Here is a 9,473-nt window from a genome sequence, read left to right on the forward strand (position 1 = left end):
TACAGATAGTAAATCAGCATATCAAAAATACTCAAAATCATATGTCATTAGGAAATTACAAGGTAAAACAGCAGTGAAGTAGCACTGCACACCTATTAGATCCAGTAAGCTCAAAAATGGGGAAGGGGGCGCGGGGCTTCTCTGGTGGCTCAGTGGTAAAGAATCTGCGTGATGATGCAAGACACTCAAGTTCGATCCCTTACCCAGGAAGATCCCACGTGCCAGAGAAACTTAGCTGGATTTTTCCACAGCTAAACAAGGCTCACCTGTGACCTGAACACTACACGCCTAGCACTTACTAAACAGCTTTGAAAAAGTGTCCAGACAAAAAGTATCACACAATTACACACAGCTCTACTTCTAAGAGCTAAAGACTTTCAAATATCAGGATGTCTTCGGGCGATGACTGTGTAAGCAAATTGGGATACATCCAAAGTGAAGGGAAGCAAATGCTACCCCAAAATATACCACTTCAGCATGAAAATTAGTTGGACCTAATTAACTTTCTTTTTCTTAAGAGGACACATGCTCATCTCTCACACCCAAGTTCAAGACGGCTCTTCTGTGAGTCACATTTACAAGAGAAATCTCATTTCAAAGGAATCCTCGGCATATACCAGATAGAAGGATGACAGTCTTGTGAAACTCTTTTTTTTTTTAAATCAATAGGAAAACCTAAGATGTAAATCTGTAGAACGACCATATCCTTCCTTTCCTTTGGTTTTATTTTTATTAATATTGATTTTTTTTTTTTTTTGTATTTGGCTGCACCAGATCGACCTTCATTGAAGCCAGCCAGATATTTAGGTAAAGGATGCAACTCTGCGTTGTGGCATGGGAGATCTAGTTCTCGGAAAAGGGATTGAACCTGGGTCACCTTCTTTGGGAGTGTCCAGTCTTAGCTACTGGACCACCAGGAAGCCCCTGGTTTGGTTTTAGATGAAGATGGTATCTAACGTGATATCTTGGGCCATTTCAGTCACTGACTCAGTTTCCTGAGTTTCTTCAAAGCACGCATGAGGTACACATAATAAACCGGTGTGCAAAACAAGGAAAGGGAGTTCATACTACAACACTGTATGCTTACAAATAGCTAAATGGTAAATGGCATGTTATTTATTTTTAATTACTATGGAGAAAAAAAAAGAATGCAGGATTCACACATTTTATAACATGAATAAACATTAAAACCATCTTTAGCGAAAAATATCCATATAGAAAAGGCCACACAGATCCCATATTCACCGTCTGCTCTAAGTCCATCAAGTTTGTCCAAATCAACGTACATCTCCATAGCATTCCTAAAAAAAAAGGGGGGGGGGTGGGAAGAAAAGATATATTCATACAATTGAACAACTGCTGAAAGGGAAGTGGGGCTGTGGATTACATTATAGTGCAGAAACCAAATGATGTCCTGATTTTGGAGATTATGTGGAGGTTCTGCAGGAGAATGCACCCACTTTGAATAAAACACATAGAGTGATTTAGATGATGTGGCAAATGCGAGCACTTTTTCCCTTTGCTAGGAGTTTTCTGTACATTTTACCCAGAAAGGAAATTATGTTTCAAAACAAACAAGTCGATACCATAAAAGAAAATCGAATTAGACAGGCAGAAAATTTTCTATAGAGTTCAGACTTACCCAGGCGAAGTTCAAGGGAAGCTGTGATGCTCCACTGTCCTTGTAGGAGTCCACATGGAATGAAGAAGTACTGTGGGAAGTCTATTAGTAACCACTGTGCCTTGGGTCTGCAGAACAAACAGATTTTGCAAATAAAATGTTCCCCATAACTTCACAAAAAGTTGTTAGACTACATTCAGTAAAGTTGAATAATTTTCGATCAATTTACAATCATAGAAACTACTACAACTTACAATCCCAATCAATACATAAAAATCACTTGCGTTTCTATAAACTAATAACAAACAGAAACAAACATTAAGAAAATCTCACTTATAATTGCACCCAAAAGAATAAAACATCTAGCAACAAACTTAATCAAGGACATAAAAGACCAGTAGTCAGAAAACTAGAAAGCACTGATAAAGAAACCAAAGAAAACACAAATAAACAGAAAACGACACCACGCTCAAACACTGGAACAAGAGGAATTCAAATGCCCATTTCAAACAAAGCCATCAACAAATACACTGACTGCCATCACAAAATGATATTCAATGGCCTTTTCACAGAAACAGAAATACTCCTACTAGTAGGCTGCTAATATTGAACAGGACCTTAAAGGGCCAAGAAGACTCTGAGAAAGAAGATCACTGCTGGAGATATCTTCCTCTCCGACTTCAAACTACAGCACGGCCCTGTAGTAACCACCACAGTGAGGAACTGGCAGGAACACAGACACAGGGACTCCAGGAAAGAAGAGAGAGCCCAGGAGTGAACCCACATGGACATGGTCAGTTCATGAAAATCAAACGAATGAGCCAAGAGGAAAGGACACTCTTCTGAAGAAACAGGGACAGGAAAACTGGCCAACTACTCAGAAGAACATCTGCGAAGGTCATCCTCTAGGCCATCGAACAGAAATCGAACTGAAAACCTGCCATTTGTACATGGAGCTCTCCCCACCCCCACCCCCACCCCCCGAGTGCTCTGAGATGGACCTCCGGTCAGCGCTCAGCTGGACACAGGAAACATCTACTTCGTCCTCATTTTCCCCTCTTGCAGCGTCTCCCTGCTGGCGGGCACTGAGGCAACCCCTCTCCTCTCAGCTGGGATGCAGCCCCATAACCCCAGAGCCCGAGTCCTGAGGGTCCTGAGGAGACAGAGCTCCCACCAGGGAAGAGCGGGCAGCCCCATGCTCACAGACCTCAGAGGGCTCACCCACAAGCAGCTCTGCTGTGAGCACTCAGACTGGAAGCCCAAACTGAAATGGAGCACAATGGCTCCATGACCCTCCTCAAAACACGGCTAAGGAACAGTCAGAGCCTGGATGGAATGCAGCCATAAAAAGGAACATATTTGAGTCCGCTCTAAGGAAGGGGATGAACCGAGAGCGTATTAAACAGGCAAGTCAGTCAGAAAGAGGAAAACATGGAATCGAGAAGGATGGGTCTGACGAATCTGTTCACATAGCAGCACCGGAGATGCAGACATAGAGGACAGACTTACGGACCAGGGTGGGGAATGGAGAGAGCAACATGGATGCATGTACACCAACATTTGTAAGTAGACAACCAGTGGGATTTGCTGTTAGGACTCAGGGAACTCAAACTGGGGCTCTGTAATAACCTAGAGAGGTGGGGATGGATGGGATGTGGGAGGGAGTTTCCAGAGCGAGGGGACACAAGTACGTCTATGGTTCGTTCGCGTGGATGTATGACAAATCAAACCGATATTGTAAAGCAGTGATCAATCAACTAGAAATAAATAACTGTTTATTAAAAAAAATGAAATGAACAGAAGCACAAACTTTGCAACTAACACCAGAATTCCATTTAAAAAACTATACAATTTGAGAAAACAACAAAAGCTCTCCATGACTTTTGGTCTGGTGATGAGTTCTAACACACAACAAAAAAGCCAAATTACCAAATAGGAATATACATTATTTCAAATATTGACTTTTACAATTTTATACATTGACCGTGTGAAGGACCTTATTCCAGAGAACCAAAAGACACTCTGTTAACTGAACCAGTGACCACCCAACCTTCCAGGCAAAATAGAAGAGAAAAGACCTGCATGAGTCATCTTACCACAGGAGGTCCTGGTAAGGAACAAGGAACTAACAAGCTCCCACCAACCAGGATTCTGCACAGGTCAGCAAGAGGTCAGCAAGAGATGGGAGAGACTGCAGTCCAGAGGTCTAGCAACTTCCATCTAGCAACAAAACACAGCATAGTTAAAATTATTTCAATGTTACAAAAATAAATAAATAAATAAATAAAAGGACAGAAGTTCTTTGAACACATGACTGAGATTAGGGGTGAGGCAGTACATGTATGTGCCCGGAAAATCCTAAAGTATAAGAAAGGAAAGAAATTAAAGACAACTATCAAGCTGTCCAAACTGATAAAAACGAATGATTACACAGTGTTCTCTGTATACATTAGCAGATAATAATCTGAAAAGGAAATTAAAAAAATTCCCTTTCAATAATGTCAACATGAATACCACACTTTGCCATGGATGTAATGACGATGACAAGACCGGCACGCTGGAACTTATACACCCTGGCTGAAAACTATCCTGAATACATGGACAGATATTCCATAACGATGGAAAGACTTAAGATGGCAATCCCATGGAATGCATCTTCAATCTGAAATGAAGATTCGATATGAGTTGATCGCTCAGAGCTTTTGTGCCATCAACTGTTATTAAAGTATAAAAGAGATAGAGAAAGCTGCTGACTTAGACTTGAGGCGGGGTGTACGCCCTGCTGGGCTCTAGCCAGATATTCTACAGGCACTAGCAGTCAGCTAAGGAAAGAAAGGCACTGTCTCAGGGAATGGCACCAGGCCCCTCCCCCACGACATGCCTTGAGGTCACATTGGCAGCAGGTGAGTCCTCCGGGGCCAAAAACTGATTGACATGAATCTTGAAGAAAGGCAGTATTCCAGGCAAATATATCATTTCCTTAACATAGATGAGGAGAACAAGGTAGGAGGAAAACATACTGTTTTGTTCAAGTCGCTTCTGAGCCTATTGGGGGAACCGACCTGAAGCCAGAGTCTAGCGACAAACCATAGGATATTTACATCGCTTGAGACAAACATTTCCTTAGGAACAAATGCATTGCTTAGCTCAAGGTTTGTCTGCGAAATGCTTACACATCAGGAGATGGCTCCGAGCTGGGTTTCCACACACAAGAACATGCATGCAAAGGACAAGCCTGCACAGCCCATCTGCCCCCCTCCCCCACAGCCAGCAGCATTTCCAAGTGACCTCCTAAGGCCTTCCCCAAACTACAGGAGCACCTCTGGGTTTCCTGTTTCCCTCATTTTTCGGACTCTTTTCTTAAAAAAAAAAAAAAGAAAGAAAAACAAAAAACAAATAGGCTGTGTATCATCACCCTGCTTATTTAACTTATATGCAGAGTACATCATGAGAAACGCCGGACTGGAAGAAACACAAGCGGGAATCAAGATTGCCAGGAGAAATATCAATCACCTCAGATATGCAGATGACACCACCCTTATTGCAGAAAGTGAAGAGGAACCTAAAAGCCTCTTTATTAAAGTAATAGTGGAGAGTGAAAAAGTTGGCTTACTGGGCAGAGCACGCACTGATCACACGGCTGAGCAGGCACTGATCACTGGGCAGAGCAGGTACTGATCAGGAGGTGGCTGAGCAGGCACTGATCTCGTGGTTGACAGGCGCTGATCAGGCGGCTGAGCAGGAACTTATCACGAGACTGACCAGGTACTGATCAGCCGCCTGATCAGAGCCTGCTCAGTCGCATGATCAGTGCATGCTCAGCTGCATGACCAGTGCCTGCTCAGCCACGTGATCAGTGCCTGCTTTGCCCTGTGATCAGTGCCTGCTCAGCCGCCTGATCATTGCCTGCTCATCTGTGTGATCAGTGCCTTCTCAGCCCAGTGATCAGCGCCTGCTCAGTCTCGTGATCAGCGCCTGCTCAGCGGAGTGATCATCACCTGCTGAGCAATGTGATATGTGCCTTCTCAGTCATGTGATCAGTACCTGGTCAGTCGCGTGATCAGTGCCTGCTCAGCCGCCTGATCAGTGCCTGTCAGCCTCGTGATCAGCGCCTGCTCAGTTGCGTGATCAGCACATCTCAGCCACGTGATCAGCGCCTGCTCAGCCCTGTGATAAATGCCTGCTGAGCAATGTGATATGTGCCTTCTGAGTCACTTGATCAGTGCCTGGTGTGTCGCGTGATCATGCCTGCTCAGCTGCGTGATCACTGCCTGCTCAGCCGAGTGATCAGGGCCTGACAGCCGCATGATCAGGGCCTGCTCAGCCGCGTGATCAGCACCTGTCAGCCGCATGTTTAGCGCCTGTCAGCCGCGTGATCACTGCCTGCTCAGCTGCGTGATCAGCGCCTGCTCAGCCGCATGATCAGCGCCTGTCAGCCACGTGATCAACGCCTGCTCAGCCTCTTGATCAGTGCCTGTCAGCCGCCTTATCAGTGCCTTTCATCCGCAGATCAGAGCCTGCTTAGCCACGTGATCAGTGCCTGTCAGCAGCGTAATCCGCGCCTGCTCAGCCACGTGATCAGTGCCTGCTTAGCTGCATCATCAGTGTCTGCTCCGCAACGTGATCAGTGCCTGCTAAACCATTTGATATGTGCCTCTCAGTCACGAGATAAGCGCCTGCTCAGCTGCGTGATCAGTGCCTGCTTAGCCCTGTGATCTGTCCCATCTGAGCAATGTGATATGTGCTTTCTCAGTTATGTGATAAGGGCCTGCTCAGCCTAGTGATAGTGCCTTTCAGCTGCAGATCAGAGCCTGCTCAGCCACATGATCAGTGCCTGTCAGCCACGTGATCAGTGCCTGGTCAGCCGCTTGATCAGCGCCTGGTCAGCCTCATGATCAGTGCCTGTTCAGCCGCGTGATCAGTGTCTGTCAGCCGTGTGACCAGCGCCAGCTCAGCCGAGTCATCTGTGCCTGTTCAGCCACGTGATCACTGCCTGCTAAGCTGCGTGATCAACGCCTGTCAGCCACGTGATCAACGCCTGCTCAGCCGAGTGATCAGTGCCTACTGAACCATTTGATATGTGCCTCTCAGTCACCAGATAAGCGCCTGCTCGGCTGCGTTATCAGTGCCTGCTTAGCCCTGTGATCTGTCCCTTCTGAGCAATGTGATATGTGCTTTCTCAGTTACGTGATAAGGGCCTGCTCAGCCGCATAATCAGTGCCTTTCAGCTGCATATCAGAGCCTGCTCAGCTGCATGATCAGCACCTGTCAGCAGAGTGATCACTGCCTGTCAGCCGCTTGATCATTGCCTGCTCAGCCACGTGATCCGTGCCTGTCAGCCGCGTGATCAGAGCCTGGTCACCCGAGTCATCAGCGCCTGGTCAGCCACGTGATCAGCGCCTGCTTAGCCCTGTGACCAGTGCCTGCTGAGCCATGTGACATGGGCTTTCTCAGTCACGTGATCAGTGCCTGCACTTGCATGATCAGTACCTGCTCAGGCCCGTGATCAGTGCCCGCTGAGCAATGTGATATGTGCCTTCTCAGTCACGTGATCAGTGCCTGCTTAGCCCCGTGATCAGTGCCTGCTTAGCCCTGTGATCAGTGCCTGCTGAGCAATGTGATATGTGCCTTCTCAGTCACATGATCAGTGCCTGGTTAGTCGGGTGATCAGTGCCTGCTCAGCCACCTGATCAGTGCCTGTCAGACACATCATCAGCGCCTTTTCAGCCATGTCATCAGCGCCTGGTCAGCCACATGATCATTGCCTGCTCAGCCACCTGATCAGCTCCTGTCATCCGCATGATCAGCGCCTGTCAGCTGCGTGATCAGGGCCTGCCAGCCACGTGATCAGCGCCTGCTCAGCTGCGTCATCAGTGTCTGCTCCGCAACGTGATCAGTGCCTGCTGAACCATTTGATATGTGCCTCTCAGTCACGAGATAAGCGCCTGCTCAGCTGGGTGATCAGTGCCTGCTTAGCCCTGTGATCTGTCCCTTCTGAGCAATGTGATATGTGCTTTCTCAGTTACGTGATAAGGGCCTGCTCAGCCGCATAATCAGTGCCTTTCAGTCGAAGATCAGAGCCTGCTCAGCCACGTGATCAGCACCCGTCAGCAGCGTGATCAGCACCTGCTCAGCCGCATGATCAGCGCCTGCCAGCCGTGTGATCATCGTGTGTCAGCCGCGTGATCAGCACCTGTCAGCCACATGATCAGCGCCTGACAGCTGCGTGATCAGTGCCTGCTCAGCCATGTGATCAGTGCATTTCAGCTGCGAGGTCATTGCCTGGTCCACCGCATGATCAGTGCCTGCTAAGCCACATTATCAGTGCCTGCCTTCTCATTCACAAGATCAGTGCCTGCTCAGCCACGTGATCAGTGCCTGCTCAGTCTCGTGATCACTGTCTGCTCAGCAACGTGATCAGTGCCTGCTGATCCATTTGATATGTGCCTCTCAGTCACGTGATCAGTTCCTGGTTAGTCACGTGATCAGTTCCTGCTTAACCACGCGATCAGAGCCTGTCAGCCACGTGATCAGTGTCTGCTGAGGCATTTGATATGAGCCTTTGCAGTCACGTGATCAGTGCCTGCTCAGCCGAGTGATCAGTGCCTGGTCAGCCGTGTGATCAGAGCCTGTTCAGTCCCGTGATCAGTGGATTATCAGCCGCGTGATAAGTGCCAGCTCAGCTGCATGATCAGCGCCTACTGAGTCGCGTGATTAGTGCCTGCTCAGCTGTGTGATCAGAGACTGCTCAGACCCGTGATGAGTGGATTCTCTCCCCATGATCAGTGCCTGCTCAGCCGCGTGATCAGTGCCTGCTGAGTCATGTGATCAGACCCTGCTCAGTCACGTGATCAGTGCCTGGTGAGCGGTGTGATCAGAGCCTGCTCAGTCCCGTGATAAGTGGCCTGTCACCCCTGAACAACTCAAGAGGCAAGCGGAGTTCCATTCCTCAACACAGACGAGGCCTGACTCTCCTGTTCCAACTCTGCAGAGACCCTGCAATCGAAGTCAGAAATGGAGAGGAACCCTGAGGTTCCCGCCTTAACTCGAGATGAGGCCCTCTTACATTGAACCAAACCCAGGGGAGTCCTGAGAGGCCCCTCCCAACTCCACAGTATCCCTGACTTCTCATAGGAACCCAGAGAAGCTCCCTGAGATCACTGGCACAAGTCGAGGGAACCCAGGGTTTCCTGCAGCAACTCGAGAAAGACCTCGAGAGTCCTTCTTCAATGCATCTTGAGGCCCGATTCCCCTACCGTGACTCGAGAGCAATGCCACTCTCCTCCTCTAAACTCGAATGGAGACTGGACTTCCCTGGCGCCACATGAGAGGCTCCCTGAGTTCCCCGTGAACTCGTGAGAAACACCACACTCCCACCGCAGCTCGAAAAAAACCACGAGATTCCACCGTCATCGCGAGATGAGGCCCTTCTTTTCCTGCAGGGCCTAGAGAGCAATCCCGAGTCCTCTCTGAAAACTCCACAGGAGGCTTGACTCCCTTTAGGCCACTCAATGGGCTCCAAAAGATACCCTTCACAACTCGAGAGGAGAGTGGAGTTATTTGCTTCCACTCGAGATGAGGCCTGACTCCCCAGGTGAATCTTGAATGCAACCCCTAGATCCCTGTCGCCACTGGAGAGGAACACGTAGTTTCTGGACACAAGCCTAGATGAGGTCTATTTGCCCTGCAGTGACTCGAGAGGAATCCCTAACTCCCTCTCGCAACTCGAATGGAGATTGGACTTCCCTGGGGAAACATGAGAGGTTCTCTGAGTTGCCCGTCGTAACTCGAAAATCTCGCCGCAACTCGTTAAAAACCACGAGGTTCCCCCATCATCGTGAGATGAGGCCTC

General features: G+C 48.2%; 1 long non-coding RNA gene across 1 annotated transcript; it reads right to left on the reverse strand.

Moving 5' to 3' along the window:
- Nucleotides 1-1,094: 1,094 nt before the first annotated feature.
- LOC123465805 lies at nt 1,095-3,706 on the reverse strand. Its single transcript, XR_006641114.1, has 3 exons — nt 2,239-3,706; nt 1,643-1,749; nt 1,095-1,301 (listed from the first exon to the last, which is right to left on the reverse strand). It is a non-coding gene; the product is annotated as an uncharacterized LOC123465805 (long non-coding RNA).
- Nucleotides 3,707-9,473: the final 5,767 nt, after the last annotated feature.

The sequence above is a fragment of the Bubalus bubalis genome, chromosome 5, assembly GCF_019923935.1.
Source record: "Bubalus bubalis isolate 160015118507 breed Murrah chromosome 5, NDDB_SH_1, whole genome shotgun sequence".
NCBI classification, from domain to species: Eukaryota; Metazoa; Chordata; class Mammalia; order Artiodactyla; family Bovidae; genus Bubalus; species Bubalus bubalis.